The following is a 9,647-nucleotide window of genomic DNA, read 5'->3' as shown; positions in this document are numbered from 1 at the left end:
AGCCACACACACGGTGGCACTGCACCAGCCACACACACGGTGGCACTGCACCAGCCACACACACGGTGGCACTGCACCAGCCACACACACGGTGGCACTGAACCAGCCACACACACACGGTAGCACTGCACCAGCAGTGTAATCAGTGATAATCACTCCATTACTGATAAAATTGCCCTAATTCTGTATTTTTTGGAATTTCAAGAAGCAAGACACTGAGAAAATAATTTCAGTGGCTAAGATTTTAGCAGCGATTAATATTTGTGCACCGACTAGAGAGCTGTTACATCGATTCACAATTTCTATAAATGCTCCATTTGTCTGTTTTAAACAATCATGGCAAACTATTTCCAATAATTGATTCGGATTTCAACTCTTCCTTTACATGCAAAATATATCTATATCATTCAAGATATAACTCACTCTCACCTGGCACAAAATTTTTAATGTTTAAACGAAGAATGATCCGTCGCAAGTGTCGAAAGCTTATCACTCAATCTCAAAGCGCCAAGTCATGATCTAATATTAGAAATGTTCCTGGAACACTTGTAGAGCTTAATATTAAAAATCTAGTGAACGTTATAATTGTGCTTTATAATTGCAAAATTCCATCACTCACGACAGTAGGACAGTGAATATAATTTGGGCAAGAATTTCAACCCAAAAGGTCGAGACTTAAAACGTGAACACCGCATTGATTATGACAGAGAATATAAAATCATCAGTTCAGGCTTTTATGTTTATAAGTACCTACATAGAATGTCAATACGAAATATGAATGCATGATACATATCATTCTGAAACAAGATTAACACATGAACATTTATGAAGTTAATAACTTTTGCAGTTATGTAATCAGAAGTGCCTGTCGATGATACAGAAACTTTTGCATGCAGAAACGAAACTAACACCACCACACCGCCGACATGTGTGTTCGTGCCACAACATTCAGAAGAACCAAATGTCCTAACCTCTGCTGTAACAGCCACGTATGGACCACCATCTTACATTCCTCTACACTTTATGCCTATTTTCACGCACTGAAACGAGCCACGGATAATCTAAGAGAAGTAAATGATGCAGAAACTAGTCGAGATGACGGGTATGGCCGCGCGCGAACCGATTTGAACGGTGTGTGTGCGAGTGTAGGTTTGTGGCAGGCAGCGCGGGCAGAGGGGGTTGTAGTAAGGCGTGTGGGGGTTAAGTGGGGGTGCGCTTCTGCCGTCGGCCGTCTGCGCTTCATGGGGGGGCGTGATGAGGAATCGGGGGAGAGAAAAGAGGAGGCGGAGGGGGAGAAAGGTGGGAGGGAAAATAGGAGGCAGAGGAGAAGGGGGCGAGAGAACCAGACTCGATAAAGAAAGCATGGCAGCTTCGCTCACGAAGCAACCAAGTTTACAGCGAAACATTTTTGAAATTTTAGTTGGCATTGGATCAAACTGTTGCATATGTGACGAACTAATACGTGAATTAGTACTGAAAAACTTATTCTTTTGTTCGCAAAGTCGGCTCAAAGTAAAAAATGTACTTCGTTTGGGAACAACAAAGCTAACGAATATCTTATAATAACTAACATTATTAATACCCTTTCTTTTTCGATAATATGGCTAGTGTCAGTCGGCAAATGAGTAAATTTACTGAAAAAAATAATCTTGAAACATATATATAAAATATTATTGCGAATTTGGGAATTGGAGTACAGGTGAACAAAGTTGAGTGTTGATGTGCAACAACACGAATTTCGTCGCAGTATTCATCGAATATATATAGAAGAATCAAGAAATCGAAACGGCAATTCAAATAAATGTTAGAATAAAATATTCAAGCGAAATAATCATTCTAAAGTTCGAAGTTTTATACAGCGTCGATATTTAAAGGTCATCAGAAATAGCTCGCGCAGACGCAACCATATAAGCGGATTGAGAACAAATTAATGATTTATCTCGCCATTAAACTCGTAACAATTAATAAAATTTAAGAAGAAGTAATATAATTAATAAATTTTTGAGCATTCAATGGCCAAGGCACACATTAGAGAGAGAAATGTTCTTCTTTGGGATTCAAAATGAATACGGAAAAAATACGGAAACAAATTTCACAATCGTTCTTTTCCTCCAGGCAAATTTCGTTGAAACATTAACACTTAATTTCGTTGAAACAAAATTGAATAAAAGTTAATTTCCCACTAACTGATGGGTGAAAATCTCATTGTTCTATGAATCTTTAAGCTTGTTGGGACGCTGAAAAGAACCAGCATCGCGGGAAATTATTTTGGTCCCCCCCTTCGCGATCTTTGATTTCGTGAAAAAAATGTTAAATAAAAGTTGATTTCCTACTAACTGACTGGTAAAAATCACAATGTTCGCGGAATCTTTAAGCTTGTTGAGACGTGGAAAAGAACCAGCAACGCGGGAGATAATTTTGGTCCCCTCTTTCCCGATCCCCCCATCTTCCCTCCCCCCCGGAACATGGGGAAGTACCGACACTCTCAGGAAGAGGAAACCTGGCAAGGGAGAATATGGGAGGGGGGGAACAGGGGAGAATGAAAAGGGGGTTTGTAGGAGGGAGAGACGCACGGGAGGCAGGAGGCAAAATGGGGGGGGGGTGGGGGGGGGTTAGGGAGCCACACGGGAGGTTACTGTGGAATGCGGCGCCCGCCTCAGCCGCCAGCCTGGAATACTGACAGACCAGGCCCAGCGTGGGCGCCGCCGCTGGTCTGGTGCCTGGTGGTTTGTTTGGTGGTTTGAATGACAGGTTGTATAGGTTGACTGGTAGTTCGCATGATGGTCTGGTGCCTGGTGAGTGGATTGGTAGTTTGGATAAGAGGTTGTCTGGGAGTTGGATAAGAGGTTGTCTGGTGCCTGGGGGTTTGTGGTAGTTTGGACGACAGGTTGGTTGCAAGATGGGTTGACTGGTTGTTTGTATGATGGTCTGGTGCCTGGTGGGTTGTTTGGTAGTTTGGATGACAGGTTGGTTGAAAAATGGGTTGACTGGTAGTTTGTATTATGGTCTGGTGCCTGGTGGGTGGATTGCAGTACGGATGACGGCTGCGTTGCATGGATGAATGGTAATTTAGATGGTGTGATGGCTGCTATAAGGGGGCGCAGTCTGCATGGTGTCTTATATAGGACAGGAGGTGTATCGGCAGGTATAGTTGACAGGTGAAATGGCAGGTAAGTTGACAGGTAGGTTAACAGGCAAGTTGACTGATAAGTTAACAGGTAATATAGCAGCTAAGCTGACAGGTTATTTTACAGGTAAATTGATGGGTTAGTTGGATGATTGCGGGCTTGATTTCCAGAACATTGAATATTTTTTGGTCAGGTTTATAAGTATAGTTGTGGTTGTGGCGCGGCAGATGTGGCGTTTTTCATTTGATGCTCGAGTCCATTGGAGGTAAATGAACTTGCTTTTAAATTTTCAAGTTGAGAAGGTGTATTTATAAACGAAGCGTGCATGTGAACTAATGTCTATCAAAACCTACATACTTGTAATAGTTATCGTTACACTAATACGACAAATGATAATTTTACGAATCCGTGCAAACTATCGTGCAACGATCGCCTTCCCTAAACCCCGCTTCAAACTTTCATAACTGGAAGCCTTAAAGAAACAGAAACAATAATTGTAGCCCAAAAGTATTATATAAACTTGGGAATATTCGTCTTCTGCTGCATGAGTGCAGCATATTATATGACATGGCGACGAACCTGTTCACATATGTGAACGTATGTATAAACGAATCAAAGTTACTATTATTTCGAAAATGATGGTTCAGTAAATGTATAGGAAAATCCTTAATCATTGGTGACGCATATTATTCTATCATTATTTACCACAGGAAAAATAACAGAGATTGGCACCAAGTTCAGCAAACATCAAGAATTACTAAAAAAACTTGATTTAATAAATTAAAAACCTTTGAACCGGCTAGCAATTTTAAAACAAACTCGCATAATTTTTAAACCTGATACAGTCAATGTCGCTAAGAGACTAAGACAAATACGTTGTAATTTGTTACATAAAATTAGTGATTTTCAAGCGTAAACCCAACTTTCATATCTGCATGTACAAATGCCTGAGTTTCGCATATAGCATTCTTCTAACAAGATGATATAATGATGCAAGACAAACAAAATATTTCGAGGGACTTATATTTCCTGTACCTATGTATATTTGGGAAATATCTTAACGGAGTATCCCAACATTTTCAACATAATTCAAACACGTATTTCAAATATTTATATATATATAGAAACACTAAAGCCCGGATGTCCATTCGCTGATCCAGTAGTCGCAGCTCAAAAGCCCCTAACGTCAAGTGTGGTGCTCATGATGCTAGGCACATAAAGATGGGGTTTCGTAAACCGGAGCGTCGCCTAACACCGGTGACTTGAATCCTTTAGCGTGCGAAGTTCCGGGGGGTTGATCTATTATACCGCAGCCCATGTTGGGGTTGCGCTATTATACTGCGGCACATGTTTGGGTTGCCCTATTATACCGCAGCCCCTGTTTGGGTTGTGGTATTATACCGCAGCACATGTTTGGGTTGCGCTATTATACCGCAGCACATGTTTGGGTTGAGCTATTATACCGCAGTCCATGTTTGGGTTGCGCTATTATACCGCAGCCCCTGTTTGGGTTGTGGTATTATACTCTATTATACTCCGGCACATGTTTGCAATGCGCTATTATACCACAGCACATGTTTGGGTTGCGCTATTATACTGCAGCCCATGTTTGGGTTGCGCTATTATACTCCGGCACATGTTTGGGTTGCACTATTATACTGCAGCCCATGTTTGGGTTGCGCTATTATACTCCGGCACATGTTTGGGTTGCGCTATTATACTGCAGCCCATGTTTGGGTTGCGCTATTATACTGTGGTACATGTTTGGGTTGTGCAATTATACTGCGGTACATAAGTTTGGTTTGCGCTATTAATTATACTGCAGCACATGTTTGGGTTGCGCTATTATATACTGCGGTACATGTTTGGGTTGTACAATTATACTGCGGTACATAAGTTTGGGTTGCGCTATTAATTATCACATGTTTGGGTTGCGCTATTATACTCCGGCACATGTTTGGGTTGCGCTATTATACTCCGGCACATGTTTGGGTTGCGCAATTATACTCTGACACATGTTTGGGATGCGCTATTATATACCGCGAAACATATTTGGGTTGTGCTATTGCAAAGGCATAACATTATAAGCTCCCCCCATAAATTACATGTCTATTGCGAAAGTTGTGTGTTATACTTTAGATTGTAAATGAATTTATGTAAATGTAATTTCGATTTTTAATACGCAAAACGTCGATTTGCAGTCTTCATTGTAATTGCACTCACAATGAACGCGTTCTACTCGTAAATGCAAAGAGAAATAAAGATTCTACAGCAACAAATTAACCGTTCTATGATTTGCTTTATAGCAAACATAGCACTGAACAGGTAAATATTTCAACATAGTCATATATGAAAATGTTTGGCCGATTGTTGTTTGGATAAATGGAAACAATTGTTTTTAAGATGTTTAGATTGTTTCATAAATATATTTAAAAATACATAAATTTCCGTCAATTTTCATAAATACCGACACATTAACTTTCAGTCATTAGTTATACAGGTATAGCTCATTCAAATATAACCTATCGCTCAATTATTCTATGGCTTTTTTGGTCGTTCAAAATTGAACATGATATCACTATAGGATATTAAAAAAATGTTCTGTTGGACATATTTTTCAGAAAGTTACCATCAAACTACCTATACAACAGTTAGCATGAATATATTAAAAACATTGATTGTTTAGATGAACTGAATAAATTGTAAATGTAATTCATGATTGCAAGATTACACAATCAAAGTCAAATATTCCGAAAACAAAAATTGTTGTTATGAGATTGAAGTATGAACTAAATATAAAAATTGCTATTTCACATAAAGTAATTAAGTTAAATTGATGTAAAAATATCATCTATATATAGTTGTACTCAATAATGAATGATTACTGACTAAGATGAAGTTAATTTAGATTTTTAGAAATTTCATAAAGTAACGAAATTACTATGAAATTGGTTGATTGGGCTGTTTTGAAAAAAATTAGTTGACACTTAACGAATCAAAAAAAAAAAAATGCCACAGTTCCGGTGAGTATAATACATACGTTCTTTTCCTATAGAAGACAGTTATTCATTACTATAGTAACACATTGTACAGTTTATCGAATAGATTAGTATAGGTTGGCAGAATTTGTTCCTTATACTACAGGGTGAACCAGAATTAACTGACCCCTTTTAATTTGTTAATAAATAAAAAACTAAGAACGTTATGAAGTTGAAACTTGTTTTATTTAAAATAAGAACATTTTTATGGTAATATTGTATCCTATTACAATATTTTATTATTGTATTAGTTAAAATATTTATTATGTATTAATAATATGTATTAGTTAAATATTGTATGTAATATTGTATCCTAGTTAGTTATTGTATCCTAAAAACTAGGATACAATATTACCATAAAAATGTTCTTCTTTTAAATAAAACAAGTTTCAACTTCATAACGTTCTTAGTTTTTTATTTAATAACAAATTAAAAGGGTCAGTTAATTCTGGTTCACCCTGTATATATAAGCAGGTTTCATTGAAGACCAGAAAATTTGTTTTATTGGCAATTTTCTTAATATTTGTTTTCAATATACCGAACAAAACTTTTCGCTTGTACTGGTAAATCGAAAAATATTTTTCGATTTATTGAAGAAAACTAATGAGAAAATCGGCAATAAGACAAATTTTCTGTTTTTGATAAACTTGTAGTAATAATAAACGTGCTAAATCAAATAGATATAGACTTACAAAATGAACATATAAATTGTCTATTTCTAACTGCGAACTCTGCAGAACTGTTTTTTTGCCTGCAATGTAACTTTTGCATGCAATATGTAACTGAGAGCAACAATGAACCATATTACTCACATCTGATTGAAACTGCGTCCAGCGGTGACATCAAAAAAGTTATTTATCTTAAAATAGCATAATAAATTGGCTTGAAAACTGCGTTTGCGGAAACAAGGAAAGCGACTGCCATGCATGCTGCAAGGAAGCGTGCACTCAACCGCTTGCGGTGGCCAGCGCAGTGTGCTTGCAACAGATACCATATACCGCCAATTCAATTAAATTAAAAGAACTACAGTCATTAAAATAAGGCTAAATGACTACAACATCGGTTAAGAGATTGTGTATCACCGATTATATATTAAAACTGCTCAGAGGAAATTGTTCTTGTTGAGATAATATCAAAATTGCAAGAGAAAAAACGAGCACCAAAATTGAGACGAAATGTTGGGCAGCTTGAGGAGCCTTGCTTGTGCCGGCATATCATTGCCCGATCGCAGGCTATTAATTTAATTTACAGTTTTCCATAACACACTTGAATTCTTCCCGTACTCTAAACTACGAATCACAACACATTTGTTACTCTTATAATCACAAACGAAGTAACAAAATACAAGAAAAAGCCTTCCGCAATGCAGCGATGTTCCAGCGCAGATTCGAATACCCCTCCTCTTGTGATAGAGTCGGTAGCCACCGCCAGATGGAGTCTCTTGCACAGAGGATGTGTTGATGCAAGCTGGCAAATAACCCCTCGGTATATTCGTTAATTACGACGAGCTGACACGCTATTATTATTCAACGAACGATCTTTTCGGCCGTCACTCATTCCATGAGGGGTTCTCCCATGTATCGCAAATTGGGTTTATCTAGTTTATTTGTAAAATTAACTACTTTTAGTAAAAAATTTAGCCGGTTTTAGGCTTATATAATACAATTTTCATCTTATAAAATATTTCACGTCTTCATGAACGGATCAAATGAAGATGTAACTCAGTAACGAGCGACTGATAACGTTCAATTTATTAGGCGAACCAAACGAACCTTAAAATCAATTCGCAACTTCACAGCCGCTACGATAACGAGTAGCAAATATGCATTGCAATCCATTATTTCCTGCGGTGATGGAAACTGACAGAATGACTTAGTCCGAAATCGGCCGTAAACAAAACGGGAGCAGGAAAAAAGGCGCGTGAAATTGTCCCATTTTATTCAATGTCAGCGGCTGTAAAAGAGAAGCGATTTCAATTTTAAACTATATGGCTGCATGCTTGCAAAGAATATCTGAATTTCAACAGCATACAACTAATTCCAAAATATATTCAATACTACAACCTAATTACTTAAACCATGCTTTCATCTCTCAAAGATTAAACCAGGAAAATTATTAAGCAACTTATGTATGAATATCGATAAAAAAACGTTTATTTATTCGTATTATCACGTACGGCGTCCGTTGCATCTGCATTCGAAAATAGTTTTCTAATATTAGACAAAGATTATTTTTAGTCACGACTCATCTTGCGTATTCTAACACGCTACAGGGCTGAACCAAACTACTTTACCTGCGTGGTGGTTATGAATATAATACGTCAATTATGACGAAGTCTTCCAAGGATGTCGTCTGCACATCGATTTTTTCCTGGCTTCACGGTTCATGAAGTATCGACTAGGCTTCATTGTACAATAGACGTCGGTAAAACAATAATCTTTTCATCGTTTTTTATTATAAACAATAATCGTCGCTAAAACAACAATCGGTAAAACAATCTTATTGTTCCGCATTGATTAACTTGAATCAGGTCATGGTTGCAAATAAGTAATGCATACAAAAAATATACAACAGTATACTCACTGCAGTGAGTGACAGAGAGCGCATTCTCTCGTCGACGAAAACGTGAAGTCACGGACAGACGGACGGACAGACAGACAGACAGACGGACGGACATGACGAGCACAATAGTGCTTTTTTCCATAAATGATAAAATGCGCTAAAAATACGGTAAAGCGGTCTCAATACGATAGTAATTGAGTGACGGAAGTATATAGAGGAAGGACCAAGTGTATAGAATAGAGCACAACACTTGGAATGCACGCACAGAACAAAAGTTATCAATTATATTGAGACAACATGAGGGGTAATTGACGTATTAATTTTAGATAAGCTTTTGCGATATGTTCAACACAAACACCATGCAAACAACCTGCACAATCGGAGCCAGTTCGACCCTATCACCTTGCCATTTGGAACAGACGCAAGTGCAGACAAGGTCTAGACAGCCAAGTTGTTATCAGTATCTCTTAATTACCGTCAATAGTGCTCGTTATCAGCACTCTTATCAGCACATGCATTGTCTACCAAACACACGTGTGGCTACAGTGCGATTGTGTCGTGCTTCACGCCAATTGCTATATTTACAATTTACTGAAACGATTAAGCCTAAAACGCAAACAATAAGGCTAACCAAAGTAAATGTAACGTACAAGCACACCTCAGGTATGACATTCAAGCTGATAACTATTATAAGATTATTTTAAATTTATATCAAGCTTTCAAGCTGGAAACACTCATATCATTATAAACATTATCAATTGAAATAAAATTTGCAGTCTGTTGATAAAGGAATTATATCAAGGATATAAATAAATGATCATTGTAGCTCATAAGCTTCCCTTAAAGATAAGTATAAAGTATAAAGTTTGTGCTTCGTTTATGTGGACAGCAAAAATGGTGCAGGATAACATCTACTCGA

The sequence above is a fragment of the Hyalella azteca genome, unplaced genomic scaffold (genome assembly GCF_000764305.2).
Source record: "Hyalella azteca isolate HAZT.00-mixed unplaced genomic scaffold, Hazt_2.0.2 contig2721, whole genome shotgun sequence".
Lineage (NCBI taxonomy): Eukaryota > Metazoa > Arthropoda > Malacostraca > Amphipoda > Hyalellidae > Hyalella > Hyalella azteca.
Note: the sequence above shows the minus strand (reverse complement) of the source record.